Source organism: Anser anser (genome assembly GCF_964211835.1).
Source record: "Anser anser genome assembly, chromosome: 1".
Taxonomy (NCBI): Eukaryota; Metazoa; Chordata; class Aves; order Anseriformes; family Anatidae; genus Anser; species Anser anser.
The window spans coordinates 189,796,287-189,816,084 of record NC_139720.1 but is presented as its reverse complement, the minus strand read 5'-3'; the positions used below and the strand labels follow the sequence as shown (position 1 = coordinate 189,816,084).

Genomic DNA, 19,798 nt, shown 5'->3' with positions numbered 1-19,798 from the left:
GCGTGTTTTAAATCATTTTGCTCCTGTGACTAATAAGATTACTAAAAGGTCACTTTGCAAACTCATTAAATCAGCATCATCTTTCCTCCTCACAGTTTATATTTATAATAAATACATAATGCTATTTTCATTAAAGTGTGGATCTTCTGAAGCTTTACTTCCCTAGAATGCTACCCAAACCTCTTACTGAGCCTATAAAGCTTTACAGTTGGTCTGGGTGGTTTATGTTGTAATTTTAATTTTATTTCCAGTGCTGAAATTCCACCTTTGAGCAATGAGCATGGATATTTTTTTCGGTAAATCCGCAAGGATTGAAAAAGCCAGTTATAAGCAGCCATAAACATTCCCTTAACATGTAAGTACCATAAAGCATGCTTTTCTTCATTCACTCAGTGCATGCTTACACTTCGTACTAGAACAGAAAAGCAAAAGGGACACAAACAAGCAGTTATAAACTGGAGAACATCACCTAAAATACTACTCAGGAATTTCAGAACCTGCTGCAAGGATGACACTGCTTGCGAACATGCAGATGTAGGTAAGGTACGTTTAATGTGGCATTATCTTTAAGTGACAAGCACAGGTCTTGGTGCCTGGCCTTGTAGGGTGCAACTAGAGAACGGCAGTTGTATTTCATCATGCTTCAAAAAGCTGAAGTGTTTTTGAGAAAAACAGAGCCAGGGGAACAGATATTGAAATAAAAGTTTACTTGTTAGACAGAAATAGTGAGGTATAGTTGCACATCCATGTAAAGCATCCACAGTGAAGCACAAGTCAAGTATTTGCCCAGCCAGGGACAAGCCCACTAAGTGATGCCATCTCCTCTCCTGTAACTAAAGAAAAATACAAAAGTTGGTTCCAGAAGACCATCTTCCTTTCTAGCAACTACCACCAAATCCCACCAGGATGCATATTTTAGAGATGAGAACCTCTCTCGTAATACATATTTTCAGAAGTTTATCAAACACAATGCAGTTTTTTAAAGAACTTAAAGAGAAATTGCACCTTTTTTTTCCATAAGTACTAGACATTTTGATGGTGCCTATGTATTTCCCTTTTTTCTGTTTGTTTCTTTCATCAGCCTGAATGCTTCAAATAAAGTTAGGAACACCAAAAACACACTAAACAGAGCATACGAGGTCACCATACAGAGGTTAATATAAATGCAAGGAACTAAAGGTTAACTTCTGGCCCCAAAAGACCAAACGGAGAATATAACACTGTGCATATATTGTTAAACTACTTTTTTTCCTGCTACGAGCAACAAGAAAAGAAAAATCTTGTCCTTGTTTATAGCTTTTGCCTTATAAAAATCTCATCACTCACTACTATCCAAAGTTTCAGACATACAAGAGGCTGTTCACCATTTGGGGAGAATTCTGTCCTTGGTTCAGCTATGTATTTTTAACTGAAACGTCTTGCTATTTTTTAAGTGTCTCTTAACCCCCCAAATAAATGCATCTCTCCCACTGTTACCTAAATAACTAAACGAGATGAAATACAAAGAAAAATTGTCCAGCTAAGCTAATTTTTCAATAAATATTTATACAACCAAAACTGTTCCATCTACAATGGAATGCAGAAATGCTAGCTTATTTTGATAAAACTTCACAGGTCGCTCTTCAAACTACTACGCACAGGCAAACTTGCTCTACACTAAGAATATAAAATCATTTAATTACTTACAGACTAAAGTGCAAGGAATCCTGAAGCAGTTTGGTTGAAAGGTCTTATTCAAAGACCTAAAATGTCGGTGTTTTGAAGCATCTTGATGTTCAGAGGCTGCAGCAAGGGAAATTCTGGCTGTATGCACAGATGAAGTCTCCAGGCAGAGGTGGTTTAAGCTCTGGCACAGGTTGCCCTGAAGGCAGTGGGACTGGCATCCTTGGACACACGGAACTCAAGAGGACAAGGCTTGAGCAACCTCTCCTACCCCTGAGGACAGCCCTGCTTTGAGCTGCTCTTGTGGACAGCTCTGCTTCGGGCTAGAGGACCTCCTGAGGTCACTTCCAACCTAAATGGCTCTGTAACCTATAAATACGGACTTTCTGACTTTTGAAGACCATTTGTATTAAACACATTCCATATATGAAGACACTGCTAAATCAGTAGACCATCAAAGACCTTGTCTGGCGGCTCCACCAAGACGTTTAAGTCCAACTAATAACTTCTGGAAAAAGAACTTACGTTAGACCCAGGTATTTCCAGCGTTTCCCCAGTCCCCCATCCTTCCATACAGCAGCACCGGTGGGAAGATGAAAGTCTGATAAACATGGCACCAGGAATGCAAGAAAGGATCGACTGCCACGTTTACTTGTAAAAACTGCATCAAAAAGGTATTAAGGTCAAATAGCTTTATTTCCTTAATTCTCTTGTTGGTTATGTTATACAATTTTGTCTGAAATTTACATCAAACAGCAAGAACTATTTTAAAATGAACATTACTTATGCATTCAGGTGGCCTTTACTATTAACATCCAGAACAAAACAAAAACAAAACGATTTTTTCCCTGACAAGCAACTAATCCTTTAAGCCACGTTCACTGTTGCTGTCCTACTTGGAAATTAGTATTGTCTCAGTACGTCGGTGCTTACATAAATGCAAGCACGTGGAGATCTCCAGCATTCAGCTAGTTTGGCTGTCTGTAGAGAGCATCTTTTACATCTACACTCTTGTGACTGCAAGCTGTCGACAAGAGGCATAGTCCTACTTTCTGCTGTTTTTCTGGGATCATTGGATGAGTGGTTTTAAGTCAGACGTGGAAAAGCTTTGGGAGAATTTCTGCCAGATTGCTTCTCCATCAAATCATTCACTGACCGATTCTTGTTTTAGGCTGCATGACCAACAACTGAATCCTGCTATTAAGGACATGGTGGAAACATGGCCATGGGAGGGCAGGTGTTACCTGGCTAGTCACGTCTACATAATGACTGAACGGAAAGTGCGTGGGGGGTGAGCTGACATCACAATTTTGTCCACTGGTTCATTAAAATGTTTGAATGAAGACATTAGTGCTTGCCGGGGCTGCCCCCCTGCCAGGAACACAGATAAATGGGCTGTCTTGCAATGACATTATATTGGCAGGTTTTAGCTACAAAGCTTCCAGTGAGACTTTGAAGACAGCGGCTGGGGCAAAGGAGATTTTAAAAGCATAGATTTGAGGTCCTTGATCTTCCTAGAGTAAGCCTCTGATGAGTTGGGCCAATAAAGTTAAGCCAAAGCAAGCCACGTACAAACAGCTGAAGCTGGATGCGATTAATTCAAGCGCAGGTTATCCAACCGATACGTGAATATAAGAGCAGGCATTTTGAGTGTTTTGATACGATAGCTTGATTAGTATCCCAGCTGCCCTCCATACAATAGCTTCAAATTCTTGTTCCCACTTCTCGTGCCTATCTACACTCTGCAGCCACTGCAAACACCCCTTTGCCAAGCTGCCCCGAGACAGAACAGAAAACAAAGCTCAACAGGATGAGAAGAGGCTAAAGCATGCATAAACAACGCTGAATTCAGGGGTTTCGTGCTTTTCAGCAGTGCAGACACCTCTTGCTAACTCTGCGAGGAAGAAGAAACACACAAGGATTCCCACACTGAGTGAAGCCAAAGCCTCTCCTAGCCCAGGCTCAAACTGACTGCTCATGGATGGCCAGCAAAAGATTTGTCATCCTAAGGGGGAATAATCAGACACAGCCCGCAAGGTATCCGATGGAAATCCAAGCCAGAAAATACTGTGCCTTGCCTTAGGTAGTTTCCCTGCTAGAATCTCTGCTCGATTTTACTTGAGCTTTAGTTTGCAATTTTAAATGAGCAAAACTCCTGTGGGAGTCAGGAGGATGAATTTCCAGAATTACATTTTAAAGCCAGCTCTAAATTGCAGTCAGCAAAGAACTGGTTTCTAATTTTAAGCAATTTTCTGCAATTTATGATTTTTTGCCTCAATACAGTTTATTTTGCTGCAAACTGCTCAACAAAACAGAATGATTAACTGACCTGCGGCAATTGTTTTCCCAGATTTTTGCAAATACTGACTTTTTTTCCTTGTGTAATTAGCCCTTCCATAAATTACAATTAAACATAACAGTAGCACAATACTGGAATCTGCCAGGTCAACCTGACAGCAGTATTGAGTCTCGGTCTTACTTATCACAAAGACAACATTTAAAAAGGAAAATCAGTAAACCCCAAAAATTCAGCCAACTCTACTGGTCTGCCATCACCGTCCCAAAACACTCATCTGAAAGACTCTAAAGTTACAAAAAGCTGCATCATCTCGCAGGGTCAGACGAAGTAAGAGGGATGCCAGACAGATTAACTCGGTGCTGCTTGGGTTAGATGTCAAGAGGATTAGAAAGGCCTTTGGGTTGCGGCTAGCAGGCGGACCCACGCACGCCCGGCGAGAAGGCGCACGCCCTGTCCGGGGGAACAGCTCCAGCCCTACACAGCAGAAGATGAAAGCAGTGAGACAGAGGAAAGATTTCAAATACACTCCTCAGCCAAAGACTAAATTTAAGGAAGTGTCAGACAAGCTAAAGGAGTCTTAGATTAAAAAGAAAGAAAGAAAGAAAAAAAAAACGCTTTTGTGTCAACTCACAGAAAGCCTACTGTGTTATTCTTAAATGCACGCCTCCATCCAGGCAACAGAGCAAAATGGACAGCTGGCTAAAACCCATCCAGAAAAAAAATAAGCTCCTCGTGCATTTAACAGATGGTGGCACAGGTTATGAAATTGGTCTTTGCTTCAAGTCTCTGAAAATAGGCTTTTAACTAAACCAAGCTACAATATTTAAATAGCCTTAGAATATTTCTCAAATGAAACAACGCTAAGCATGTATTGTAGTGCATACACTAATATTGAGAATAAACACTATGTTTCTACAGATTATATCCTAATCTACATTTCTTATGTCTGAGACAATTTCCACCCTCAGAAAAATGAAAAGTTTCGGGGTTAACATCTTGTACTTCCAGCCAAAGGAGAAAATAGCAATTCCAATATCTTTGCTTTGCATCACAGGGTTTGGGGTGGGAAGGAGATTTATTGGTTTGAAACAATTCCCTGCAGCTACTTTGCAAAAAAAAACTTTATCATACGGCGTAGGGAAGAGCGAAGGTATCTCCCTCAACACAGCCCTCTTCACCACTTCTCAAAGCCTTGCAGAGTACAGACAAAGTTTTATATTTTATATTTTGATGTGACAAACTGAAGGTGTGCAGAGTAACGTCCTAGCTATTTTCCATCACCCGAAGCAGAACTAAATTATTACGAGCTACCTATGACACGTGAGTTAAAGTAGAGAATCACTTCAAAACAGATAAAAACCCGCACAAGTGCCAGTGAGTGTCTTTGCTACAATAACGTCTTGCATGACCTTCACTTTGGAAAACCACACTTTGAGACATACATCCTCCTAAAGATAATTTCAAGAAACAACTACTCAAACCTGGGCTTAAGAAGCAATTTTGTACATTTTTAAACATATTCTGAGTATCGGGACAATTAATAAGTTGGGTGACAAAATTCTTTAACAGAAGCAGACCTTTATTACAAAACCACAGCAACTCCAGCTTCTGTAGTCTAGAGAAGATGTGTACATTAGAAAAGACAGCAACCTTCTTCCCTTACTTCTTTACTGACATTTTTGCTTTACACCGGTGACGTGCCATGCTAAGTTATTGTTTGCTTCCTACGGTTCAAAACCGGCCTTTAGTTGTAATTTGATTAAATCTGGTATCGGTTCTCATAGGATCACACGATGGCTCAGGTTGGAAGGGAGCTTAAAGCCCACCCAGTTCCACCCCCTGCCATGGGCAGGGACACCTCCCACCACACCAGGTTGCCCAAAGCCCCATCCAGCCTGGCCTTGAGCACCTCCAGGGATGGGGCATCCACAGCTCCTCTGGGCAGCCTGTGCCAGGGCCTCACCGCCCTCACAGTAAAGAGCCTCTTCCTAATGTCTAATCTAAGTCTACCCTCTTATTTTAAAGCCATTCCCCCTTGTCCTGTCATTATCTAACCGAGCAAAAAGTCACTCTCCATCTTTTTCATAAGCCCCCTTTAAGCTCTGAAAAGCTGCAGTGAGGTCACCCCGGAGCCTTCTCTTCTCCAGGCTGAACAGCCCCAGCTCCCTCAGCCTGTCCCCACAGGAGAGGTGCTCCAGCCCTCTGATCATCCTCGTAGCCCTCCTCTGGACCCGCTCTACCAGACCCACATCCTTCTGGTGCTGAGGTTCTCATGGTTATTTTCCCTTCTAATCATTAGAGAAAGCAATCTGCTTGTCTGCTTGATTACAAAGCTCCAGGAAGGAAGAAACGGTATTAATTCTTGAGTTTTATTTCCCTAAAGAAAAAAAAAGCACAGAGCCATTAAACCTGAAGCGCTTCAGTAGAACGGCCCCTGCTTGGTGGCCACCTGACAAATGTTCGGAGCCACAAGCATGGGGGGGCTTCCACCCCACTGCCCCACCAGCAGCACACTACTGGGAGAAAGCCCGCATCCCAGTCTCTAAACTGAGACCCCTTCCGTTTCCACATTGAAATTAGGGGAATAGCACTCGTCAGGTAGGCGATGATGGACCTACAGAAGTTCCCCATTGCCAGAAGAGCTCCTGCTCATGCAACGTTACTTTGTATTTTTCTTAAGTTTTCTTAATTTTGGTGGTACTATTGGTGGTACTATTACAGGTGGTACTGTATTTCACCAGCTCAGAAGCAAAGCAAGACAAACTGCAACTCTTCAGTCCACTTGTAAAACTCTGTAATATTTGTGTGTGTTTTAATATTAAGTTCGCCCCTTTTCAAGCCTCAACCATTGCAGACAAATAAACGTAAACATTATTGAACCTGTAAGACCCAACTATCATTCCAGATTAGCAATGTGCTCCCAACCCACGCAGCATGGACACATACACGGTACGTAGCTGTGAGCCAGCATGAGCTCAGCTGGCTGACCTCCTCTAACACTGAAAAAATGGGTGAAAAATGGGTGAAAAATTCCCCTCTCAGAAAAATAAACCCCTAAAAATTAACACTGAATAGAGTATTATGCACGTTCTTCTCAGAGAATACGTAACCACTAACCTAAAAATAAATAATTCATCAATCTTCAAAAAGGAGGGAATGAATCAAACAAAGAAATACACATGCGTGGATTTGGCAATATAATGCTTTCCAAAGCACCCAAATCCAGAACTAGGTCACGGCTTTATCCCCCAGATCATTTGCAGTTTAATTTGAACAATAAAAGTCTTTTGAATAAACTGCCTGCATTCAACAATCATGATACACGCATCCCCAAACACGAGACAAATGTAAAAGCCCACGTACCCATAGCAGAAAACAGATGGACTTGAAGGAAAGGACATGCCTGTGGGTTGCTACCTCTGCTTTGGTATTCGGGGCACAAGACAGCAGGTAGAGCATTGCTTCCCACCCATACTGCATGCTAAAGCTTTCAAAGGAATACTGTAAATACTTTAGCAGAGTCTTCTGGCTCTTCAGGTCAAGTATTATTTCCAGGGTTCCCAAAATAGCAATTCTAATTCGCAAATTTTTGATTGATCCCTCGGTAATGAAATCTAGCCATCCAAAAGAGGTCTGCCAGAAGCCCAAGCACAGAGATTAGTCTTGTCATACGGATGGAGACTATATTTAGATAGGTACTATATAAAGACTCCTCCACTCCCCATGAAATTCCTCCAAAAATGAAGCTCCACTGCAAATATTAGACACGACTTTCAGCACGTGGAGAACAATGCGCCTTGTTTCAGCACTCATGACGTAGCTTGGCTACGTCAAGGCTTTCTTCTTCTACAAATACTACAACAACGTATGCTGGAAAGGCTTTATGTATGATCATTAGGTTTCTACTGTACCCGTTTTATAAAAAAAGAAAACTAAACAAATGTTTCAAGGATTAAATTGGGCCAAGAGTGAAGTGCTAATATGAAACACAGCATAAAGGCTTCATTCAAACTGCGACTTAACCTTTCACGATGCACAAGTATCAAAAACTGCCCTCCAAAACAGAAATGTAAAATGTATGTCTCAAGTCATAGGAAAGAAGTTTAGTATACAATAGAAATCTTGCTAGGGAAGTAATAAAGTTTTCCATATTCGTACCTTACGTAATGCTGAAAAACCTTCATTATTTAACTATGTATGTATAAATTTTCAAGCTACTCTCCCATTTCTGCTCTGAGGATATGAAATATCTTGCAAACATTTCAGGCCAAATGTCAAGAGAGACCTGTCAAGCTCCAAAGAGTAAGCTGCTTTCATTTAAACTAGTATAAAAAAATCTGAATTTCTGAGACTATTATAAAATCTTAAGTATCATTAAAACAAATTATACAGACAGCATTTTTCTTCTCCTGCTACGCAAGCATGATTACACACTCATGGACCGAAAACATATCGCATTTCTGCTGTGATATTTAGCGTAGACCATTCAAGTCCAATTTTATACCACAAATTACAAAGCTGATGGGTAAGACTTCGGATGATTTTCAAAATTAATCCAATAGCGTTCTTGTTTGATAGCTTAAATAACTTTTAAATTCATTGTAATACCATGTCTCAGCTTCCTTTTTTATTAGGAGAAGTTCTTCTGGGCTAAAAGGAAGGAAATGTAGTTTGAATACTGGAAAACTTCCTTTCTAGCGCAGTATTCACAACCATGGATATAAAAGTTTTTGTAGGAAATAACAGAACCAGTAGAAGTGTGATTTACTGTAAAAGAAAACATTGATTGATTCTGAAGCATTACTTAATGGACGTAAGATACGAAAAGGCAGCCTACCAAACAAACTACATTAAATTGTTGCAAACAGGACTTTGCGGAGCCCCAGCAGCTCCAACAAATTACCCAAACACACACCTCTGGTGCTGCTCTCAGGTGTTGTAAAGTGTTCCCCCATACACTGCAGCTGCTCCTCCAGAAGGGCACGCGTCTCCCACACTCATGGGGCTGTCTGGGCACATCCACCAGCACACGCTAAATGGCACTAATGCCGTGCTGAGGAAACTTCATCAAGTGGTGGAAACCTTCCTGCTTTAGAGACTGGATTTGGTAATGCTAGATTCACTTTTACCAAAAGGTGGGAGAACATTTACACATTTTTCCACCCAAAGTAATGTACTCTACCGTCCTAGCTCCATTCAGCACCAATACTGAAAATGCAAACACAAGTTAAGGGATGGGTTTGGGTACATTTGTCTGTGTTTGGCATGCAGCAGGTGGGTGAGGATGCCCATCAGAAAAATGCTATCATCTGACACGTTAAAACAACACGTACTGGAATTTAATCACTAACAGTACAACCCTACGCACTGTAAGAACAAAAATCATGAGTTTGTTGCTGCCCAGCATGCTTGTATGGCAAACTACTGCCCATAAACAAGCCTGAAGGCTCTTACGCCGTGGTGCACGCTGCCTCTGCGCTCGCTGCTAAGATCATGTAGTTGTGATTTGGCTCCTCTCTGCACTGCTCTCAGCTGCTACCACCACCCACCCTACCAGCTACCCCACGGCAGTTCAAAATGCCTACAACACCAAGTGAGTGCCATCTTCTGCAGTAACCCAGCCAGAACGGTTTTGTAACAGCTCAAAAGACTTTCTCTTCCCTATCCCAACAGCCCAAGGGACACTCGAGGGGTTTGCCGATACAGCTTCTAGCAGAGTGACGCAAAACAACTGCTGTCTTTCCGCCAAAGTTAAAGACAGAACAAAAATAGGAGGTTACTTATTATAAGATTCTGAAAAAAATTACTTCTGTAGATGAAATTTTAAATTACTTCAACAAATAGCTATGGTCCCTCCTGAAAACTGCACCACAGTTTTCAGAACGTGTTGTACATCTGATTTCACGAGAAAAACTATTATTTAATACAAAGACTGCAGAAAATGATGGATTTATTCAAGCATAATCTGTATCTTACGTCTCCTGCAGAACAACATTTAGCAAAAGATAAAAACTCTGAAACTTTACTGTCAACAACTAAAAAGACCAAAACCTTAAATGATCTCCCTGTTAAGCACAATAATTTTCTTTCCCTCTGGGCTTCACCTCCATATGCTGAGAACTAGAAGATAAAACAAAAGTGGGGTTTTAGGGTTTTTTTGGCAGAAGATAACAAAGGGGAACAAAATATCTCCTAACCACACGCTTATTATAAATAAAATACATAACCTAGGATTTTTTTTATTTTTTTAACGCATCAAAGTCAGGACTGATATGCAGCAGCACAATCAGCTGCAAAGGCAGGAAACTATTTACCTTCACTCCACCTTATCTGGCATTACTCAGCACTCTTAACTATTCACTTAGGCAAATTTCAAACCCAGCTTAAAAAAAAAGCAAGCACCAACCAGCACATCTGCAGATAAAGGCACTGACCAATAATTACTCCGTTCTCCATTGATAAGTCTAGCAGCCTTTCCTACATGTTGTTTTCTAAAAGAAGTTACAGAAATCAAGGGAGAAATTAAGAATAAAACTAAATCCCTGCATCCTTGAACACAGGAAAGTGCTGCATATCATAAAAGTCTCAAGGTGAATTAGGACTTCCTTCCAAAAGATGTTAGAGCAGTACAAGACAGCAAGGCACTGATCCAGTCTTTGAACAAGAAGTAGGTGCTGAATAAGAAAGGGATACTGTGATAAAGAAACACACATGGTTCGAAGAAGAAGAGATGTTATCCATTTATACAACAGGATAAAGAAATAGTTAAATGTGGTGGTTTAACAGCTAATGGGCAGCTAAGCACCACCATGTCATGCTCTACCATCTCGATCCTTGTATTTCTGAATGTTTCTGTATTTCATTTCAGAAGTTTTCTTCTAACATTAGTTTCCCATGTACGATATAATTAGCACTATAGTAATACACCATACTCACAGTTTACTATGTACATTTTGCCAGTGTTACTTGCTTAAAACACAAATTGGTATTGAAAAAGACAACTCAACTTTGAAGTTCTGGTCTCTTTATGTAAAGAGTTTTACACCCTTTATAGCCAATTGAGGGAAAGATAGAAGGCACACAGAAGTCCCATCACCCCAGCAGACGTGAGTGGTGAGAGTTCCCTGCAAAACCGTGTGCTTCAAGCCTCCTTTTTACAACAAAGGAGGAATGAAAGTGAAAAAGCAAGCTTGGAGGTCCATCCCCCTCTCCCCCTTCATGGAGATCCCTGCTAGCAAAGCAGCATTAAGCCCATCTCCAGAAAAGCATACTCCTATTCTTTTCCAAGCACCTACAGTCTCCCTCTGAACCACCTTCTTCTACAGGACACCCCCCTTTAGCGAGGAGAAAAGCACTTGACAAGACAATCACCTTCAAGATAAAACAATTTTGCAAATACCCACTGCCACCTTCCCTGGAGCCCTCATCGCGATCCCACTTGAGTTTACCTAGCATTCCACCCACTGCAATGGATATTTTAAACTACTAAATAATTTCAAGCATATGGAACTAGAAATGAAAAATCCCCGTTTCCAGATTTGTATGAAACCCAGATTCTTATGAAACTATACTGGCCAAAAGCAACCAGCAGACAGAAACGTTGTACTTTCTCTTTGACAAGAGCACCTAGCCATTTTGCCATTACTTACAGAAGGGGATCCTCAAGATCCTACATGGCTCAGTAATAAGCTGTTTTCTTGGTGCCAGGAAATGACATATTACATCTTGAAACTTTATTCTGGTGTCTAGATGGCTAGGAATACTCATTAGCATCGCTTGGAAAAAACCTTCTCTTCCTCATTCCTCTATTTCACGTTTGAAGAGGACTAGCTGAAACTCACCTAAAGCAGTTACCAAACCTTAAAAGTCGGTTGCTAAAATAGTGTTTCTTAGAAACTGACAACACAAAGAATACACATTGCAGCACACTTTGGTAGAAAACCTTTGAACATTCGAGTCAAATAGGATACATTTTTATGGCCTAAGGTAACACGCCTGGCAAGTGCCAGCTTATGAGCACAGGCTTCCTGACTGTGGGTACAGGCAAACTACAATGATCCAAAGAAGTATTGCCAAACCATCTGTGTAATGGGGAAAGCAGCGCACCTCCGTAGCTGTTCAGGAGAAGGGCTAAGCCACTGAGCCCACTGTTCCCACCACGCTAACCAGCAACAGGACAGCCTCTGACAGGGTTTTACCCGCGGCGCCCCCCACGCTGAGCAACCAACAGCCTGTCCCGCCCCTGCTGGGCTGGCACAGTCCTACACTTAGCAAGCCAGAAAATTAAAGCAAGTGAGAACTTAGGAAGCCTTCGTAACAGACAGCACATCATTCTGTTGAGAGAACAGCTTCTTAATCATCGTTATAAACGTGATTGTCCTGCTCTGCCCTGTGCTGGTGCAGCCTGACCTCAAGTACTGTGTGCAGTTCTGGGTGCCACAATATAAGAAGGACATAAAACTATCATAGACCACACAAAGGAGGGCTACAAAGATGGTGAAGGGTCTAGAGGGAAGACATATGAGGAGGGGCTGAGGCCCCTTGGTTTGTTCAGCCCAGAGCAGAGCAGGCTGAGGGGAGGCCTCATGGCGGCCTGCAGCTCCCTCACGAGGGGAGCGGAGGGGCAGGCGCTGAGCTCTGCTCTCTGGGGACAGCGACAGGACCCGAGGGAACGGCATGGAGCTGGGGCAGGGGAGGGTCAGGCTGGGGGTTAGGGAAAGGTTCTGCACCCAGAGTGTGGTCGGGCACTGGGACAGGCTCCCCAGGGCAGTGGTCAAGGCACTGAGCCTGCCAGAGTTGTCGACGTGCTTGGACAACGCTCTCAGACACGTGGTTTGATTTTGGGGTGGTCTTGTGTGGAGCCAGGAGTTTGGACTCCATGACCCCTGTGGGTCCCTTCCAACTCAGGATCTGCTATGATCCTACACAGTAATACATTACACCCTCATCACCACTTACATGCTATCATACAGCTATTGGAAGCTACAAATTGTGTGATTTTATGTTAATTTCAGTATTAGGGAATCATATTGAACTAGTGAATGGGGATTTCCCCTTCCCCCACTTTAAATCTTTCAATAAAGCTTTCTGAAAGTTTTGAGTTTATTTCCAGAAATACCTGTGCAAATATAAACCGCTGAAACAAGCAAGCCCAATGAAGCCTGTTTCCACTGCAGATCAACGGATCAGCTTCAAAAATGAAATCTAAGCTCTTGTTATCCTACCCCATGACCATTATATCTAACATGCTCGTACTGATTAAAAGTATCAAAAAGTACTCACAGCCAAAGTGACAAATATTCAGATTGGACATGTCCTAAGTAATGTGTTGTACATCAATTACAACCACGGAACACTACTCCAAGAATTAAATTTTTATGATCATGTTACTGTTCATACAAGTAAGACCTCTATAATCTAAAAAAAAAATAAAAAAATACTGCAACTAGGTATTACAGGCTTTTAAGAAGTACATGGCCTTCTAGCCAGCCACTTACAGTATCTTAAAGATAAGCATGTCTGAAGAATGTTCGACAGTATTTTATCTTAAAGGAAATACTGTAAAGTACAACTATCTTAGAATAATTGTGTTATAGTAATATAATTTAAAATAACTTTCCTGAGGCTTACTAACATACGCCACATATATTCACATGCAGACTGACGCTAATCTACTTTTAAAAAGAAGATTTTTAAATGTATACCCCCAGCTATGGAAGATTTTTGATTAACACTGAACTTCACTATTTTATCACTAGTCCATTATTTCCTTACATTAAAAACATAAGCCAGATTCCAGAGACAGATTAGGTAGTACCATCTAGAATATATGTTAAGTATCAGAAACAGATTATAATGACGTGGATCTCTGCCAGACCACAAAATATTACCATATCGTAACTCCACTGAGGAGATACCAACCACTGCTACAATACAGGACTTTGAAGTACGATTATTTTTGAGATGAAACACTTCATTCTCTTCAGTCCCTGAAAGAAAAATCACATTTAGTTTCCTTGTGTTTATTTTGAAATTGGTACTGCACTTTTATCAAGTGCTCCAAGTTTCTTACGCAACACGAAATAACGCATGTTGCATAATGAAGATCACAGAAAAGCTTCCACGAGAGCTCAGGACACCACTTTATGAAAAATAAATAAGAAAAGAAATAATATGGGAGGGAAGAAAAAGGAGCTAAGCGTTCATTCCCAAGCAAACTGCCCGTAGATTTTCAGACTAAAGCCCAGATCCTCAGCTTCAGCTAAGGAGTGCTCCAGCATAAGGCCACCTTGGCTTCTCAGCAGTGGTCCAGGCCATGGACAGAAATCAGATCTGCCTGAACAGCAATGTTTTCAAGAGAAGCTGGAACTGGCACAGAAGGCAGCCACCAACACTGGCTTTTCCATACTGCGTCCCCATGCTGTCGAACACGAAGTCCCATTGGGTACTCACGTCCCACGAAGGCACTGACCTGCTGTTTTGGTGGTTGAACAAACCCATCAAACCAAAGGCAGCAACCTACTTGGCTAATTTGTATGGGATACACAGAACTCAAGGAGTTTCTTGCTTGTTTCTGTCTCCGTAACAACAGTATTACGGAATAAAATCTCAGCTAAACGCTGCCACAAAGTCTCCTTTTAATGGTAAACTCAATCACACAAATAGTTTTAATCTAAAAACAGACAACAACAAAAAAACCACAAACAAACCCCCAAATGTGGGTCCTGCCACTGGCAAGCTATTTTCAGATGTCTTTACCATACAGTAGAAATGTTACCAGACACTGATGGCAGTGTCACAATTCTGTAATCAGCTGAATCTGCACTTTACAAAGTTTCTAGCTGTGGAAAATACACACTACACTTTCAAGCCAGATTTCAACATACTTGCAGAGTCTTAACACACGCAGAAGGGTCTTCACAGCAGCTGCTTTACAAGCAGCAACTAATTTAGCCTCTGTTAGGGAGCTAACCACAATCTCAAGTACTGACTGCAAAATACCCCCATTTCCACAAATATGTCAGAGTATTCAGATGCAACAACACATAAGTATTTCTGCAGGACTATACGTTTGAGGCCCAGTACTCCTGCAAGTCAGGAAGTCTTAACTTGTTCTTTAAACGTTGCTCCCCAAAATAAAGACCTAAACAATTGTCTCTACGTTCTTAGAAAGCCCATTTCACAAGTTATCACATCCAACAAATTTCCTTTCAAATACAAAAAACATAGTGTTGAAGCACAGAAAGCTATTTGCAGAACCTCAACTGATGTCTCAATCTTATTTTAATGTTTTAATTTTTGTGGGTTGTTGATTCTTCATTTTCTTCCAGTAACATTCCTCAATATCGTAGCTTGCAATAGGCAGTGGCACATCTGTGAATTTGTATTTCTCTGGAGGTATACCCAGTGAAAAATGATCTACTTATTGCTTTAAGATGTTCTGCAAAGTATGTATATCAGAAACCATCAAAATTAATAAAGCTAGCTACCAGAGTTCATAGGGTAATTATTGTTAAAAATTCAATTGTTATTGTTAACTGCTAACTGAAAACCAGAGCTCTAAATTAAGCTAAAACTGGTGAAGAGGTGAGGTCTTGAAGTTCAGATCTGACATGAGAGCAGCGACATTAAAATTCCTCATTGACATTCTGCTCACCTCTGACAGCTTCTGAAATGAAAGCATCTCACTCAGTCACAGCCTTTAATAACTATGGGGAGCTGAAGTTTATGCATGCAAGATTGTGGCAGGGAAGGCTTGCTCCTTTCGTGGGCTCAGTTAATTGCTGCAAGACACAGACAACATTGAAAAGAGTACTGATCTGCAGCTCTGCCTGGCACTGCACTTGGGCTGAGAAATAACCAAGCTAGTGGATCCAGTACTGTACAAAGCAAAGGCTGAAAATATGCCATACTATCTCTTTCACATAAAACCACAAGAATGATTAGTCACATTCCAGATATTTCTGGATTCCTGCAAAGTAGAGTAGCACTCGGGCTGAGTCACAACAGCTCTCCATTCTGCTCAGGATTGCATAAGCACATGCAGGGACACCACCAAAAGTTTACATTTCGACTTCGACTCAGAAACAACGCTGAGCGACCAGAAATATTAAACAAGTAAATCCCGCCTATTGCATACACCGTGACCACGGCTTCTGACGTTCACAGAAGTCATCCTTAGAAAGAACTCGGAGTTAAAAACAGAAAGGCTTGCCCTTAGTCATTTTGTTTACAGTACCATAAAAGCCTTGCCTATCAAGTCTGCTGCAAGGGCGGTATCCAGACTGGCTGATCTCCTACCACAGCCTTAGGCCAAGCCAAGGAAGAGAGCCATGGGCCTTGAGAGATCTAAAACAAAATACAAATGGGGCAAAGTAAAGTTTAGATATGCGCCAACAGCAGTCACACACACGGGTGAAATACAGGCTACTGGTACCTGATGTTGGCTCTAACTCCACATCCAAGAGCCACAACTTGTCCCCACTCAGGCCCTGACTGTGCTATCAGCATTCCTCAGATGAAGTCTGGCAACTGTGTTGTTTTTTGTTTTTAAATGTGTAGAATTCAACATTCCTTTTGCTACAATCAGATACTCAGCTTTTTTTTTTTTTATTGACTTTTACTCCTGCTGAAACCTGCCAGCAGCTACTGCTGGCTTCCAGCAATCCAACGAGGGAAGACTTGAATGTCCCTCAGTACCCGTTTCCTCCACTATTTCATGGGATTAGACAACAAAAGCAGAGCCAAACAAATTCAGGTAACGACAACAGGGGCAACGGGTGGGCAGGAAGCAGCAGTTCACACCACTGGCCTGCGCTTCTACCTGAACTACAGCGCTGCACCAAGCCCAGCACAAGCATCGGTCATCATCCCACCCAGAGGTTACAGCAGCCTGCCCCTGAAGAAAATGAAGTGAAGGCCATACAGACATTGTTAGTCGCCTAGGTTCTGCACGATGATATGTGGAAAGGCTACGAGGGATATAACAACTTTCAAAGCAAAGAAAAAGGTATCTACTGAAGGCAGAAGGAAAAACAGTCAAAACAGAACCGAGATGCGTGGCTTTTTACATGTTGTTCCAATACATTAAAACCCTGAGAGCAAACAAAGCATTTTCTTTCTATATTCAAAGCATATTGTAGTGATAAAGGACTTATTATTCTTAGATGAGAGAATTGTTTAGACTGGATGACGGATGATAAAACTCAGCTGCAATACCACCAGCTACTCCTCTGAGCCTCATTCCAATGTCACCATTGCCCTGCTGCTTGTAGGATCAGCTATAAGTCCATCCTTTTCCTCTGCTAGCCTCCTCTAAAATGGATTCTGTATGGCATATATATGAGTTACGCCGTTCATCGCCATTCTGTACTAACCTTCCTATAAAGAACACACGTACACACACTGTCACTAAAGATGGTGACACTAACAAGGCAAGAACTGAGCACGGTTTCTTTCTGTTGGTCTTCCTCCACCTATTGCCCTCTTCTAATATTGTTCACATACTTACGGATTTCAGGCCGTGAACCCCACCCTCTTGCATGTCTGCAAATGTCTATCATCAAACGTTCAGTTTTACTGAAAAGATCTCTCACATAAAACCTACATCTCTTAAATTCAGCGTACGGATTCAATAGTTGTACATAATAAAAGTGAAAACCTTCAACTGTTGGATAGATGTGAGCACTCAACGCCACCCAAAAAAAAAGAAAAAACCCACCATGGGCCAAATACATCACTCTTGATTGCTACTTGACACAAAAAGAATTTGAAATTTGATATCCTAGAGGGCATGCAAAGAACTGCACAGGAAGAAAGTGCTGGCAGAGCCTTCTTGTACCTAAATAAAATGCACCAACACAGGAAACAGCAGGCAGCATAATAGCCTTTAGTCACACAGGCCCCTCACTGCGAACTTCCAAGACCCCCGAAGAATTACATGTGTAGGGGGAAGCACGGTAGGACCACACAATGAAGAGATTCAGTTTCCCAGATTGTACTGATAACCCCACTGAAATAAAGGGAATTATTCAACTGAGCAGTAACTGCTGGACTGGGCCTAGTTGTCGGTGGTGGTTTTTGGTGTGTTTTTTTTTTATTTCTTTAATAAATAGCTGTCTTTGACATAGTCAGCTACAGTTTTTAAAAAAATAGCAAACCATTTTCATTTGATTAACTTAAAAAAAAATACAGTGTCGGTTGACTGCAAGTCCGTAAACCACCTCATGTCTCCTCGTTGTTGGAAAAGAAAACTTGCCAACAGCTCCGCTGTCATTCACTCAAACCGTAGCTGCTACCAGATGGCAAAACCAACAAGTTATCTGATGAAATCATTCAACGTATTCAAATATCCTGGCCGCCACAAGTGCCAGTAATTATGAAAAAAATAAACAAAATTAAGCTGTAGATATGCAGAATGGTCTTGGAGCACTATTCCACACACGTCTGGTCCTCAGTAAGTAACGAACCCACACGAGTACAGAGGTCGATATTAGCAGGTTTCATTCCAGGAGTGGAGATTTAGCCTTTAAGTAGCACGGATTGCTAAGGAATAATGCAACACAAACTCACAATGCCCGGAATGTGGTGTGTCACCATCCAGTTTATTAGTGGAATGCAAATGATAAAGTACTTATGGTAATTACTTCAGATGTGATGTTGAAAGGGTCAGCAGGTAAAATCTGCTGGAGCTCTGGGAAGAAGTCAACCAAGCATCAGAGGAAAGAAGGCCGGATCAAGTTATGCCTACCTACCAGCACAAAGCTTGCTGAAGATTTGATAATTCGCTAGGAAATTCTCTATAGCAGGTCCTTGATGTTTCAAAGGCAGGACAGGAAGGCTGCGTTTTAAGAAGCATCAATTATAATAGTTTTACTATTATTATGAGAGGGTTAGTTCATGAATCTGACGAACACTTTGAAACACAATTATTATAATACTTAAGCAATTCATAGCAGATTTAGTAAACGTGATGGAGCCTTCGTAACATGACACCCCACCACAGCGATGCCAACTCGTACAGAAATGGGGAATTATTATTTTTTGTAGATGCAAATTACAGAGTGGGTGGATAAGAGAAATGCAAACTGCAAAATGATACAGTAAATAAAAACATATATAAACAAGGTGACAGCCTGGTAAGTGCTTCCCTTTAAAGAGCAATCAAATAACAATCCCGTTTTCCTTCCTGAACAAGCTCCTTTGAAATAAGGAGGACAGTGATAAAAAGAGCCCCAAAATGAGTTTCCAAGTGCTCTTTCTACAAATTAAATTATTGATTGTATTTAGCGATTTGAATTTCTACAACACACTTCAGACCTGAAGAAACTGCCGCTAATAACGCAGTAACTCAGCAAAACGATCCAAAGGCAGACGAGAACACATCCGTCCATCCAGTTAAATGATACTGACATCGGTAACATCTTCATCCAAATGTCTTTGTAATGACTCAATATTTAAACATCGCTAGGTCTAACAAGCTTCTTCCTGACGCGGGGAAACAGAGCATCTCCAGGCCTAGGTATCCCTGTCAGCGGCATCCTCATTACATCACAACTACGGGAAGAAAGAGTTGCAATAGGAACGAGCTGTTATTTCACCTATCGAGATTTGTATATTGTTATAAAATGGAGTCCTCAAACACGACAAGCATAGCGGCAGCACCACGACTGCCCGGCAGGCAGGACGGAGGAGAGCGGTGGAGGTGGCACCGCGCTCAGCCCAGGGTAAGAGGAAAGAAGTGCTTCGTGTCACAGCCAAGGGGCTCCTCCAGGCAACTCGAGGAGGCTCTGGGAGCTGTGCATCCAGCTCTCCGCAGCTAAGCAGGGGACTTCTGCC

At 41.6% G+C, this 19,798-nt stretch overlaps 1 protein-coding gene and 1 long non-coding RNA gene across 2 annotated transcripts in view; both read right to left on the bottom strand.

The window, feature by feature from the left end:
* Positions 1-19,798, bottom strand: part of UBL3 (ubiquitin like 3) — a 57,460-nt gene that overhangs the window by 35,579 nt on the left and 2,083 nt on the right. The gene's annotated exons all lie outside the window — the stretch shown is intronic.
* The window catches only part of LOC310904565, a 45,221-nt gene that overhangs the window by 24,296 nt on the left and 1,127 nt on the right, over positions 1-19,798 (bottom strand). The window contains exon 2 of the long non-coding RNA XR_014588445.1: positions 1-19,798. This exon is cut by the window's left edge and continues 24,296 nt beyond it. This is a non-coding gene — a long non-coding RNA (uncharacterized lncRNA).